The 14263-nt window shown below is 32.8% G+C and overlaps 1 protein-coding gene and 1 long non-coding RNA gene across 5 annotated transcripts in view; one reads left to right on the forward strand and one right to left on the reverse strand.

Annotated features, from left to right (window-relative positions):
• The window catches only part of LOC145243562 (putative phospholipid-transporting ATPase IIB), a 392356-nt gene that overhangs the window by 106228 nt on the left and 271865 nt on the right, over window positions 1-14263 (forward strand). The gene's annotated exons all lie outside the window — the stretch shown is intronic.
• The window catches only part of LOC145245140 (uncharacterized), a 119178-nt gene that overhangs the window by 34589 nt on the left and 70326 nt on the right, over window positions 1-14263 (reverse strand). The window lies entirely within an intron of this gene.

The following is a 14263-nucleotide window of genomic DNA, read 5'->3' on the forward strand; positions in this document are numbered from 1 at the left end:
GCAACGTCAGATTACAGATTATTAGGAAGGAATTTCTGCAATCGATAAGTTGTAAAAATGAATGATGAATAAATGTTATAAAATTAATACCTTTTCTTTTCTGTTATAGCTTAGTTTGTTTTACTTTAATCATATAAGCAGTATATTTACATATGTTGCTTAGAATTGGTAAAAATAAGTTTACATATAGATGGAATGAGAACAATCTACCACTGGGATTAAATGAAGAGTTCAGGTCAAAATCTTGTATAGATTCAACATTATTCACTAGTTCAAATAGATGAGCCTGAAGAAAATTGAAGTTTATATTGACTGAAAAAAAACAAAAAACAAACAAAAAAAAACAAAAAACAAACAACAAACAAAAAAAACAAACAAAAAAACAAAAAACAAACAAAAAAAACAAAAACAAACAAAATAAACAAACAAAAACAAACAAACAAAAAAAACAAAAACAAAAAAACACTAAAATAAGAAGTGCAAATAATTTAAATAAGTAATGCCTATTTAAAAAGTTTGGAAATGGGGATTGACTTTGTTGCCTTTTATTAAACAAATTTAATTTTTTAAAAGAAATAAAAATACCAAACTTAGAAGTGGGATCTTATTATTTTGAAATGCTACAGAAATGAAATTTTTTAAAAACTTTTTTATACACGATTATTGATTGCAATAAATAGTGTCTACGTATTTGGATCATACACATTAAAGCATCTAACATAATTAAGATCTCGATTATTTTTGTATTTAAAAAATATGTACTTAAAAATAAACCTGAATAATTTGCAGAATAGTTTTAGCAAATTAAACCAAACATTTTCTATTTCATTGTAAAAATTATAGTCATTATTCAGATGATAGTACAAAAAAAAAACTGTATTGGTTTTGTTTTATTGTTTAATGCTAAATATACCAGGCCCTTGTTTGTGTGATTTTACTTTTTGCATCTGAAACTTGGCCACTCTGTGCTGCTGAAATTCAGAAGCTTGAAGTGTTTGATCACTGATGTTTTCAACATATCTTTAGATTTTGTATCACTGACCACATTTTCAGCATCATAATCTGCTAAAGATGCTGGATTCCGAGATTGAGGAAACTTTCTAACCAGGATTCCAATAGTTTACCTCTGCCCATTATCATTTTTTAACTGACCTGATTCACAAAACAATAGAACTGAGCCTCGTTATCAGGATGGCATAAAACTGACTTGGAAGCTATGGTCAGCACAGCACATATCTTAATTGTTCAATGATGGAATTGTGATTGGCTGCGGTATGTTGAGGGGTCAGCTATGGACAGACATGTAAAGACTTCGAATTCATTTAAAGCTAGCTTAATCCCTGGAGGGTGATTGACATTACAAATCTAGATCCCCACTAAAGTAAAACTTTTTAATTAAAACATTCCTTGTATTTGAAGTTTATAACTCATTTTTATTACTAGAATAATTGTGGCCCATGAGTCCATTAATTCTATTAAATTAAATATGTTGTCATGCTAAAGCTATAATTATTTTGTTGAGGTACTACTTTAAGCTCTATTTATAAGAAAGTTCAAAAAGGTCAATTAATAGAACCTCAGACTGAAGATCTCAAGGTTCATTTTCGATTTCCAGTTATAGTATCTGCTTTTTTTATTTGATATTATTTTTTTAAATACAATATTCCCCATTTCTAAAAGTATTTAAGATCTTTTATGTTTCGAAATAAGACAAATTCAGCAATGTATTTATTAAATTTTATAAAATTTGACAGTTGAACAAATGTAAAATATCTTTCTCGATATATAATGCTACATATTGTTTACTTTTTTTTATTTAAAACAAATTCATTTTTTTCTAATTAAAAGAGGAAAACCCAGAATTTTCGATTTTAAATATTAAAAAAATTTGGACAAGATTAGCTCTTACAATTATAATCAGGTAAATATTACATGCATAGCAGTTAATGTTGTGTTTCATACTGTTTTAAAATGAATCTACATATCTATAAAAGTGTGTGTGTGTGTGTGTGTGTGTGTGTGCCTCTACGCAATAACTCTGTCAATTTTTAGTCTACAACTCGAAATTTGATATACAGGGTACTGAGATTTGGGAAAATCGATGTGATCAGTTTTTGGCCAGAAATTTCGCGATTAAAGGGTCAAAGTTCAACGATTTGACCTTTGAGAACTCTACCAAACTCCTCCGACAATTTTAGGTCTACACACTTGAAATTTTAGATATAGGTTCCTTGGACATGGATCTAACTTAATAACTTGATTTAAGCCCAAAACAATAAATTTTAAGTGGTCAAAAGTTTTTAAAAAAATTGACAGCTTTTTTTTTTTTTTTTTTTTTTTTTTTGCTCAACATACACACCAAATACCCGGGCAACGCCGCCGGGCACCCATACTAGTTTTAGATAAAACCATATGTAAAATAAGAAATACATAAATCATAATTTTAAATCTTCACTTTCAATTCATTACTGTTGGGCAAATATAAAAACCAAAATAACTATGCTGTATGCTGATAAACTCATCTGCAATCTCGTTTCATCCCATTTAAGTTCATATCAAGATTTTCTGGTAAGTTAGAATTCTCTCTTTACATAATGTGAAATAAATATTGATTTGAATTTGATATGGAATGTGAATGTCAAAACGTTTAATTTATACGTAAAAAAAAAATTCAATTTGTTCAAAGTAAATGGATAAGATTATGATAACATTAAGTTATACATGAATAAGTAAAAAACAAACAAAAACAGCTTGAATTAACTAGAAATATTTATTCTAGAATTAGGAGATGCATAACAAAGGTCTTTACTTACTGGAAAATTTTATTCAGAGATTAAACAGCCTTTATTTTTGTAATGTTATAACAATTAAAAAAATATTTTTCATTAAAATTTTTTTCATGTTAGTTGAAAAGTAAAGATACAATTGTAAAGTGACAAAGGCAAAAAAAAAATTACAAACGCCCAAACTATTTTGTTTTTCTTTTATGCTGTGATGAACGTGCACTGTTTTCTTAATTACCAAACAGAAGTCTTTTTATTTCTGACTGCCCAGCTTCACCCGGGCCTTAGAAACAAAATAATAGAAATTTAAAAGTGTATAACATTTTTATATTAAAACTAACTGTATATACCCAGCGTTGACTGGTCAAAACATATTGCTGGGTGGAAGGACTAGTCACATACCATTTAAGATACAGTAAATATCCTAACTTTTACAAAAAGTGACCACATGTTGGAATTAGGGAAGCATAAAACACATCCATGTTAATCTATGAAAATCAAACATGAAGTAACTTTCATAGCTTAAACGGGAAATAATTCTCCTAGCTTAAATCACTGGGATCACCTTACTTGCTTGGCTAAATCACCCTGGGAAAGTACTGATGAAACGGTATCCCAGGAACAACAAACACGAACCACTGGTCGATGAGGTCGAACTGATAGAAGCAAATCCACAATATGCCCACATTAGAAAATCAGATGATAGTGAGGCAACTGTCTCACTTAAGCATCTAATCCCCAAGGGCAGAGGCCATAATGAATCACCACAAGAGAATATTCCCAGGGATGTACCTACATCAACCTAGCCTGGAAGTTTACCTCCTATAGACAATGATCAAGAAATGCATATTACTGTGGATTTGCCAACACCAGCTCAGCCAGGAAGTCAGTCTTCTAGGCACCTCCAAAAGTTACTACAGAATTACCCCCCCCCTATATGTAAAACGATGTAACTTTATTATAAATTAATATTATCAATATAACTTTTGTACCATTTAAAAGAAGGGCAAAATAAACTTGTAATAATTTAAAAAAAATTTTTCATCATACGAAAATAATGAAATTGTAAGACGAAAATCGTGTTTACATAATTGGCACTTTAAAATAACGTTCCCATGTAGTAAGCATTCCGAACGTGAAAACATACCAGTGTTTAATAAATCTAGCAAAAATCAACTAATGGTCTGATTTTTGTGAAATTTTCGATACTTATCCATTTTAGAATGAAATGACATATAAAATGCAGTTTCCCTAAAATATACGAGGTTAAATATTTTTTATTAGTGCGTGTCCTCACCCATATTTATTTTTTCGAAACAAATAATATTTAAATCTATCGAAATTTCTATTTATTATGAAACATAAGAGTTCAACTAAGTAAAAAATATTTATTTTTTTTTTAAATTTAAATACACGAATTGAACAAAAATTTACCTTGAAGTTGCAATTAAAAAAATGATATAAATATAATATCATTGTTTTTTTTGTTTTTTTTAATAGCGTTTTTTTTTTCTAATTAATATATACTATAATCAGTTGAATTGCTAAGAAAAAGAAACTCCCTAAAAATTAATTAACTTTTAAAAGATTAAAACGATTAAAATTCCATTATTTCAAAATGTTCCGTTACAACATAGATTTTTAATTAATTGTGTTTATTTTTTTTTAAATATTAAGTTTTCAAATAAACATGGCTCTTGTCAGCTATTTTATCGCCAGATTAAAACTGATTTGAAAATATTTTTGCACAAATATTAAGTGTTTTGTAGCCCCCCCTCCTCATATTTTGTTTGTCTCATTTTACCGAACAAAAGTATAGAAGCCGAACATGAACATTCAGCAAAACCGTATTTCATATTTAATATACAAATGTTTATAATATTACCCATCATTAAATTGTAAATCTTAAAACCTAACAAAATTATAACAAAGATTAATTATCAATTGCAGTTTGAAAAAGATAAACAAAGGTTTTCAAAAAATCATTAAGTCGCTTCTGCTTTTCCATAGTTCGTATAGTTAACAGAAATTTGACGTCACGGAATCATGTGCTCCTTTTTTCACAATTCTTCACATTCGTTTGGCAGTCGCTATTGAGTCCTCTAAGGAGAATCATGAACTACCCCCCCCCCCCTGAAAGAATTTTGAACGACTCTGTGAAAAAACACACAACTAACCCACAAATTCTGCGTCGTTCAACTCTAGTCATAAACTCCCCTAATCGATTAGACCTGTAAAGACACTAATTCATTTGTTTAGTAATTTTAATGACATAACATTACACCTTACTTCTTTTCTATGTGACGGTGATTGTGGTAAAATAATAATCACTTGAGAGTAGTCTGCCCCTTTTTAGGAAATTGTCTCCCTTTGTTTGATACGCGATCTTAGTCGAATAAAACTTAAATCTCCTAAAGGTATTCCTTATTCTTGTAATTCGCCACAGAGATAAAGACATAATTTGCCTCTTTTGTTCAATGCTTTTGAGTCTTTGATAGCCGATACATCACCCGACTGAAACCAGATTCAACCAAGTAAGGTGTGGAAAAAATGAATAAGAGCAACTTCACATCTACCTAGAGTAGTAGGTATTTCATGTCTTTATTAATCAGGTGCTCGACTGAGCTTCAATCTATGATCCCACCCTACAAACATTTGTAACAAATTCTCGTCTAGCTACAACAGCTGTCAACTCTATCTGTACCTAAAACTAAATGAAAATTCAATGAGTAAAGTTTCTTTCCTAGAACTGTCTGTATATGGGACACAATATTGTGTGGCTGCTTCCCAGATGATTATAACATTGTCATTTTCAAGTCTAATGTAAATAAGTTCTTGAGCTGTCCTCTTAAATAATCAAACCCTACCCAAGTTGCACCATTACCAATCATTACAGTGTTCTCTCACTATCTCCATGTCTCTCATTAATCCTTATTCTCAAATGGCCTTTGGGCCTTGATCAGTAATGTCCTTCCCCTGTAAAAAAAAAACAAAAAACAACAAAAAAAAAAACATTCATGGACATCTAGACAGCTTCTGGTGTCTTTTCTGCTTGAACTTCTCTCAAGCTCTTGTGTTATTTTGAAGTTCACTGAGACTTTCTTATGGAGTGATATCAACTTCAGATGCCTCAGCAATGAAATGACCATAAACCAATGCAACATTGTCATCTGAAAAAGTCAGAGAAACGAGTTGTCTTATCATTATGCAAATGCTTCAAATTAACATTCATTGCTTGGTCATCATAAAATGACTCTGGATATATTTGATAAAGAACGAAACTGCAAACTTCCATTTCTCCAGATTCAACCAAAAGAGCTTGATTTTTTCCCCCTCTATTAAATGCAATAATTGTACCTTTGCAGAAAAACATGTTGGAGTAATTTCCTTGAAGTTCTTTGTTCAGGACATTTAGTTTTTCAAAGATGTCAGACAGGTAGAAGATTTTCTCTCAATTTTTTGTCAAATGCAGTCCCTATCAAGAAACGGATAACCCTATCCAAAAGTGCAACCAAACGATGTTGGCAGTTATTTTCAGAAAGCCACCAGACTCTTCAGTATGCAACACAAGTTGTTCAAATTTATCTCAAATCACTTCATATTTGAAAAATGTGATTTTACAGTGTATTTTTTTAAAGATTCATTTGACAACCTTGATAAAATGTCTTAAGGTTTTATGCAGACGTCTTTCTACGTGTTTGGCAGCCAAGTGTTACCGGTGAATAGCATGATACACACAAACGATATTAGAAACAGTTTTTTTTTTTTTTTTCTAAATAAGCACCGAGTTTTCCGATCATAGCAGCATTGCCATCTGTTGCACAAGCCACAATGTTCTTGAATGGAATGTTTTTCTCCAAATAAGCTTCCAGTATTTTGATGATTGATTCACCTTTAATGTTATTTTAAGCATCAAAAGCATTATTTTTTAATAAGGGAGTCACCATTTGTCAAGGCCCAAAGGCCACTCGGGGATAAGGGTTAATAAATGTAATGTGGTAGTGTATTAACTGTTGATGATTTAAGTTGAGTACAATTTCATTACTTATGGGGACGGTTCAACAAGAACTTGTTTACATTAGACTTGAAAGCTACCATACTATAGTCGGCCGGGGAACAAGCCAGTGGAACTGTTCCACAGGCGGGTAGTTCTAGGAAAGAAGCTGTTTTTGTGGAATCTGTGTTTAGATTTAGGCGAAGACAGAGAGTGGGGCAAAACTGTTTATATTTGTTGTAGCTAATCGAGTGTTTTTGGCAAGAAGAGGACCATAGACTGGAGTTCAGATGAGTACTTTCCATGGAAATCATCAAGAACACACAACACACACACACACATTATATGATATCCAGAAACCTTATAAATGCCATAAAAACGTAGAATCATCAAGTAAGTTGATTCATTAAGTTGAGGTGAGAACTCCTTCACTTGCAGTTTTAAGACTAATGGGTTTTCAATGTCAACTGTCAATTCATCAACACATTGTGAAAGTAATGAGTTAATCAGGAGAATAACACGAGTTATGTCTTATAGACTTTGATTCATGACTGTTGAAATTGTAGTTGTTGCACTCTATTTCTTTTGCATGAGTTTATCCTTATGTTAGTTGGATTCTTTGGGCTCATCTTGAGTATCAGTTTCGCAAGCGTTTCATCCTTATGTGCAGAGTGATTAATTAATTATCTAATGGATATTGTACATTTTTTTTTTTTTACATAAAAATATATAAATAATATCTAAATTTAGAAAGATATAGATATATGAATTTGTTGGAGGTACAAAATTTGTAAATACATTTAAACATGATAGGCGGAAAACTCTAGAGCTCTTTAAGCCATCATCCTGTCAGAAGAAAATCGATAGTATAATTCAAAATAATATTGTCAGAAATAAAGATATATCTACTTCTATCCTTTCATGCAAAAGTTAACAAGTAAAACACATATTTTTTCCTAGCCCTCCACATGAACATATTTCAAGTGGTTAAGGGAAGTGAGAAAACAAATAGCAAGTTAGACTACCACATCAAATTTATTCCGTCACCTGAAATTAATTTCTAAAGAAATCCTCCATTTTATAATAAAAATGTCAATGGTGAGTGTTTTTTTTCTTTAGGTGATCAGAAATGATAACTTATACAAGAAAAATCTGATTACTGATGCAATTCTATGATTTATATATGAATATTTTAGTAATGCATCTAAATAAATAGTGTGAACACTGGTGGAGCAACTTTACTCCCTGTCATTTTTGACAGAGGGTATACAATAATAATAATAATAATAATAATATATTGGTAATGACAGAGGGTGTACAACAACAACAACAATAATATAATGGTAATCATCGCTTTTACTGACAAAATTATATTAAATTAAATATAGTAAAGAAATCAGTAAAATAAAAAACGATTTATTTGCTTTAATTACTCATTTATGACATGTTTGTGCTAAAAATAATATTTAATAGAAGTTATAAGTTTTTAAGTTTGTGTAAATACTGATTCTAAGTAAAGTACCTATCATCATTTACATTACTTACCGATCAAAGATGGCTACTTTGCTCAGGATTGATACTTACGTAAACTTAAAAGACTTCTAAATTATATTATGTTTTTAACGCAAATAGGTCACAAATGATTAGGTAAAACAACTTGTATTGGTTTTTTTTTAATAACTTCCCAATTTTCTCTAAAATAATTTGTCATGAATGGTAGCGATTACTTTTTATTCTTGCATAAATGACACATGTGATTTTATTATTTGTATTGAACTATGTAGCACAAATTTCTGAGTATTTATTAGTACTTATTACTTTATCTCACCTGGGTCGGTTCTATATTTAAAATACAATGGACGCTAATTTCATAGAAATCTTAATAAATTCATATTTGCAGCGTATTATTATTTTTTTCTAAAAGAACTAATATTTTGCGCTATCAAAAAAAAAAAAAAAAATCAGCTTTATCAAAACATATTTGTTGATTAAATATATTTCTCATACTTTGGAATTTCCACGGGTCCTGCCAGTATATATTATTCAGGCTGCTATTCTTATCTTGGTTGACATGTTAACAACGTTTCAGCCGATGTAACCTTCGATCTCTTTCAAGTGCATCATAATCAAGTTCGACAGGACCCCTAAAGAAGTGCGAGAAATTCCATTTGCATTCACCATCTCTTTTTGTTTAGGCTGCCCACGCAGTTTAGTGGTCAGTCATCATTGGTTAATTTTGAATGAGTCAAGTGATTTGCTTGGTGCCTTTTTTTGTATCATGCTTTTATTTTTCAGTCCACGCAGGAACTCGGCAAGGGATGGACTCCAAACCAACAGTTCCCACACGTGCAGAAAGCTATGTCAATTTATTTATGTTGTATCACCAAACTGTTGGAGAACAAAGGATCACATCTCTACAAGCAGAGACAATTTTATATTACTGAAATTATCCTAATTACAGGATGTCATTCATGAACATTTCTTCATGTTTATATTTACCAAATACTGGATCTTATCTCAATTCAACTAGAGTCCAAAGAGACTTGCATTATGCCTAATTATAAAACTGGCCCCCGTTTTGCAAAGGGACTTATCAGAACCAATAAACTTTCATTGCTGTTACTTTTGAATACATTTTGAGTTTGAAAGGTATGGCTTTTGTATTTGTGGATTCTTTTGCCTCTGCAGGGAGTAAAATTGGGACGTGAGAAAGTTTTTATAATCTCATTTATTTTTTCGCATAATGATTAGTTTTTTTTATATAATTGTGCAAATTCATGATTTAAGACGAGCAGATTCCTAGTGTTTTTTTTTTTCCATAATTTGAGCAAATTATTGTCAATAAGTTTTAACGTAATTCTTAGAAACCGTAGTTTGTTAACTCAAAAAATAGAAAAAGATTAAAAAATTTCTTTTTGTTTCGTTAAATCAGAAAAGTATTTAATTTTTCGTTAATGTTGAATCGCTTAACTTCTGTCACTAAAAACTGTAAGACCTTAATGTTAAGTCTCGAGTTAATGATGTTTGCACTCATAAAAAAGTAAGAAAAAAATTATAGAAATACTTCTTACATCTGAAATCGCGTTTAGATAATTTAAATTCGACCTTGAAATTGGGGTTGCAAGTTACTAACGTATTAAAATTGCATTTTACGATTTAAAATCCCACATTGATCATTTGGTTGTGACTAATTTGGGGGGGAAAAAAACTTTGGTTCAAATTCTGTAGACATAAAAAAAAGAACAGGAGTAAAATAAACCGTTAATGATTTTTTTTTTCTGTAATTTAAATGTAAAAGTCACATTTGAATGTGTTCTATCTTCACGCATTAAATGTTAATTTAATTTTAAATTGATTGATTTGAATTGAGATTACTAATGTTTGATTTGTAATTGTAATGCCATGTTTTAATGTTCCATTGCATTTTTGTGTTACTGTTGTCAGTTTTCAAATGATAATGCGAGTTGAAATTTTATTAAAAAAATAGTGGGAAGGAAAGCCCCCCCCCCCCCTCATTTTTTGAAGCACCCTTGGTGTCGCTTTGGAAATTTCGAATTCGGTTAGAAATGTGTAGCTTGATCATATTCCTTAGAGCATTTTCCCCTAATTTTGGGGTCGATTAATTGCTGACGGCAATTTTCATTAGCATTGTTTATTTGTGATTACGATTCCTTTTTGGAATAATATTGGCGGTTTTTGCCACCTTAACATTTGTGGATAATTATATCTGCTATTTTATTAATTGTTTTCTAGGGATAAAATATGACCCTAAAGGAATTAATGACTAAGTGGGAAGCCAAAAAGCTTTGCATAAATAGTGCTGTGAAGTGGTTAAAAGTTAACAACCCTTCACCAGATATTTAAAGGTCCCAAGAGATGGTAATTAGAGATTGGTTAAAGAATTTGGACGATCTGTTGGACCTAATTCTAATCAAGATTCCAGATGAGGAGAAATCGCATCTTTGCGAGATTTTGGAAGGGTTTTCTTCAGAAATCAAAGAAAAATTGTTATCGTTGAAATTGAAATTAGATGCCCCTCAAGTTGTTCAACCTTTGACCGTTATGCCTGTAAAAATGCAACTGGACTGTCCAAGGTTTTCCACTACGTCCATAGATGATAAGTTTTTGTTCAGAACCTTTCTGAATAAATTCGAATTTTATGCAGATAATTTGAATAAGGCTGACAAATTTTTAGTGCTTAAATCAAAACTAGATGGTGATGCCTTTGATGTAATCTCCAGTTTAGATGTAACATCAGACAATTATGATGTAGCCCTGAAACTGTTAAGGGAAAAATATTTAAATCTAGATTTAATTAGAAATCGGGTTTTTGAAGGGATTATTCCTACTCCGTCTCACATAATGGATCTAAAAAATTTAAGGTCATTTCTCAAAAGGGTTAAGCAAGATCTGACAGAACTTGATAAGTCTTACGGGACTGACTTTTTTACTGAGGGTGGAACCTCAGGGGCATTGATAGCCCACATATTATTTACCAAATTTCCTAATGTTATAAGGAGAAAATTGATGAGTAGAAGTGGTGAAAGATTCCCTTCTCTAAATACATTATAATGTCTCACGTGTTTGAAATTACGGAATATTTATTATCCGCTCGATATTTGGTGGGAAATTTGCGCACCAAAATTGGCGCCTTCTTCACCTAAGATGAAATCCAGTATGGCGTCTTCTCCACGTGAGGTGAAGGCCAGTTTAAACCTGTGCGAAGTTACAGACCATTTGATTAAGAACTGTAGTAAATTTCCTTCCTTCGAAGCTAAATGCTGAAGGGCCAAACAATTGAAATTATGTACTCTGTGTCTGGGTGATCACTCAGATGCAGTTTGTCATGGAAGTAAGGGGTTTCCTTACCCTTGTGCAGTCTGTGGATTAAAAAGCCACTTTAGTGTTATGTGTCCTAAGAGAAATAAGTCCTTTGTGGGCAGAACAACATATTCTGGACAACAGAACAATATTTTTCCTGTCGTTAGAATATCGATGAAAGCACAAGGTCAACATATCTACTTTTTCTGTTAGGTCGAAAAACGATTGTTGACTCCCAGTATCAATCAATCTACTTTTTCTGTTTGATTGCTACTGGGAGTCAACGATCTTTTTTCGCCCAGGCAATTCTATTTAAATTGTGTTCTGCTAAAAACATAAACCCCAAGAAGGTTGATATGACTATAAACACGTTGATTGGCAGTGACTCCTTGAGATTGCAGGAGTACAATATATCTATAAAATTAGGTGATCAAAATCCTTTTAAATTTGCAGCGTTATTTTCCAAGGATTTGAATTTAAAATTCGAAGTTGATAATTTTGATAAAGTTGTTAATAACTTAACTCAAGAAGGATTCTGGCTCTATCCCGGTTATAAGAATTTAAACGGATCTCCCATTAAAGGGATTATTGGTTTGGACCTATCTCAATTCAACTAGAGTTCAAAGAGACTTGTATTATGCCTAATTATAGGTGCCAACATTCCCGCTGAGTCCACCATGAATATACATGGATCTGTCGCGGTTTCAAAATCACTGTCTCCATTTGTCTTTGTTCGTCACTCCTACTGTTCCTTTTCACTTTCCCTTCCCTTAAACAAAGGATGGGATAGGCTAACGTCAGCTACACATATGAACATATCCGGGTTCAGTGAATTCATTCATCTTCCCTTTCTCCTTTCATCATTGATTTTGCTATGCCTGTTGGAATTCAAATACATCAACAAAACGCCATTAAAACAGGCAATAGACATTTTTGCTTTTAGACGAAATTAATTTAAATGGAATCCACAAACTCACAATCTACTTTTGATTGCATAAATTTCTGGAATTAGAGTCGTTTGTTTGTCTTATTGGGAGCGACATCACTAACATCACACTGGCCAAATGAATACAGCTCGTTTTTCAGCGAGGCCACGGCTCACCCCCCCCCCACTTCGGCGGCACGAGGGGGGGACCCCCCCCCCCCCCGCCCTCGACACAAATGAATTATTGTACCATTTTGTTATCTTTTTTGTTTTTACATGTCAATAAAAAATGTTTTAAAAACTGGGAATTAAGTAGGACGTCCCCCAATATGAAAGGGTGAATGCGGTATTATGGTGAAAGAAGATACTAGCTGGGAGAAACTTTTGGCTTTGTTTAGTTCTGGAGTGACAAGGATGACCAACGACCCCCACTATCCCCCCTTTTGAGTTGGCCATGTGCCTAAGTTTTTTGTTCATCGTTGATTTTGACTGTATTTTTAACATGAATAAAAGATTTAATATCTCAAAGTGTAGTATCTGTTCCGACGGATGCTGCAAGCTATGACTAGCAAAGACCATATGTTGGGGTAACCCCACGTATCTGAACTTGGTCAGAGTAGGGATCACCCTACAGACCACAGTTACTATCCAGCTCCCATTTCCCACCTCTCGGGAGCTGGATCCCCCTTTCCCTCCCCCCTCCCTCTCTCTCCACATTAAAAAACGGCCTTGTGCCTGATTTGCTCAGTGAGGAAGCAAATAAATCCAACGGCTCACATTGTTCCCGACTGGGTGACGTGTCTGCATTTAGCATCTGTAGTCTACAACGCAGATCTGCCGTGGCCTAGGGACGAACGAATGGTGTTCCTAGCGATCTTAGGCGTAGCTAGACTAGTTGTGTGGACATCACGCATAAAGGTAGGGCGAGGGGGGATCCAATCTCTTATTACTATCTGATTTCGCATTTTAAACATCAACTTAAAATCAAAATCAGATGTGATAGAAGGAGGCTATCCTGCTCGGCATTTAGTTGTAGGTGGATACACACCGCTAGTTTGTGTGTGTTCACGCGAAACAGGCTCGAGTACGTGTTCCTTGCCTAGGCATGGCACACGCCGACTATAAGAACAAGAAAATCCTATCATGGTGGATCAGTCCCTTAGCTAGTTGGTATGAATGAATCTCAGGGCCCCATTATTTATTTTTCAGGTGTTAGAATACCTCCAAGAAGCCCGCACCCAATAATTTATTTTTTGACCCTGCCCATCCCTATGGTACACATCTTGGAGGTCACCGTACATCCCCGCAAACCCCACCCATTTGTTTTGTCCATAGACTGCCCACTCCCACTTAGGAAATGACTCCCTTGTTTTCGGTTGTGAACCGGAAAACAGAAAGCATTTCGGAATTAGATTAGGAAGGGAGGGTTCCTGCTAACACATCATTAACATTTTATTTGGTTTCTTTATTTTGTATTACTGTTATTTTTCTTTATTTTGGAGTGTTTTAAGGCTTTCACCCCCCCCCCATCGTTCTCATATATCATACACATCACAACTTCATCATTTCATATATCATACACATCAACTGTTTTTTGAATTCATGTAAAAAAAAAAATCCCTAATATATATATATATATATATTTTAACCCTTATCCTTGAGTGGCCTCTGGGCCTTGATAATGTGGTGATGCCTTTGTAAAAAAAAAAAAAAAAAAAAAAAAATATATATACGTTAACA

The sequence above is a fragment of the Euprymna scolopes genome, chromosome 1 (assembly GCF_053919585.1).
Source record: "Euprymna scolopes isolate OS-2025 chromosome 1, ASM5391958v1, whole genome shotgun sequence".
NCBI lineage: Eukaryota > Metazoa > Mollusca > Cephalopoda > Sepiida > Sepiolidae > Euprymna > Euprymna scolopes.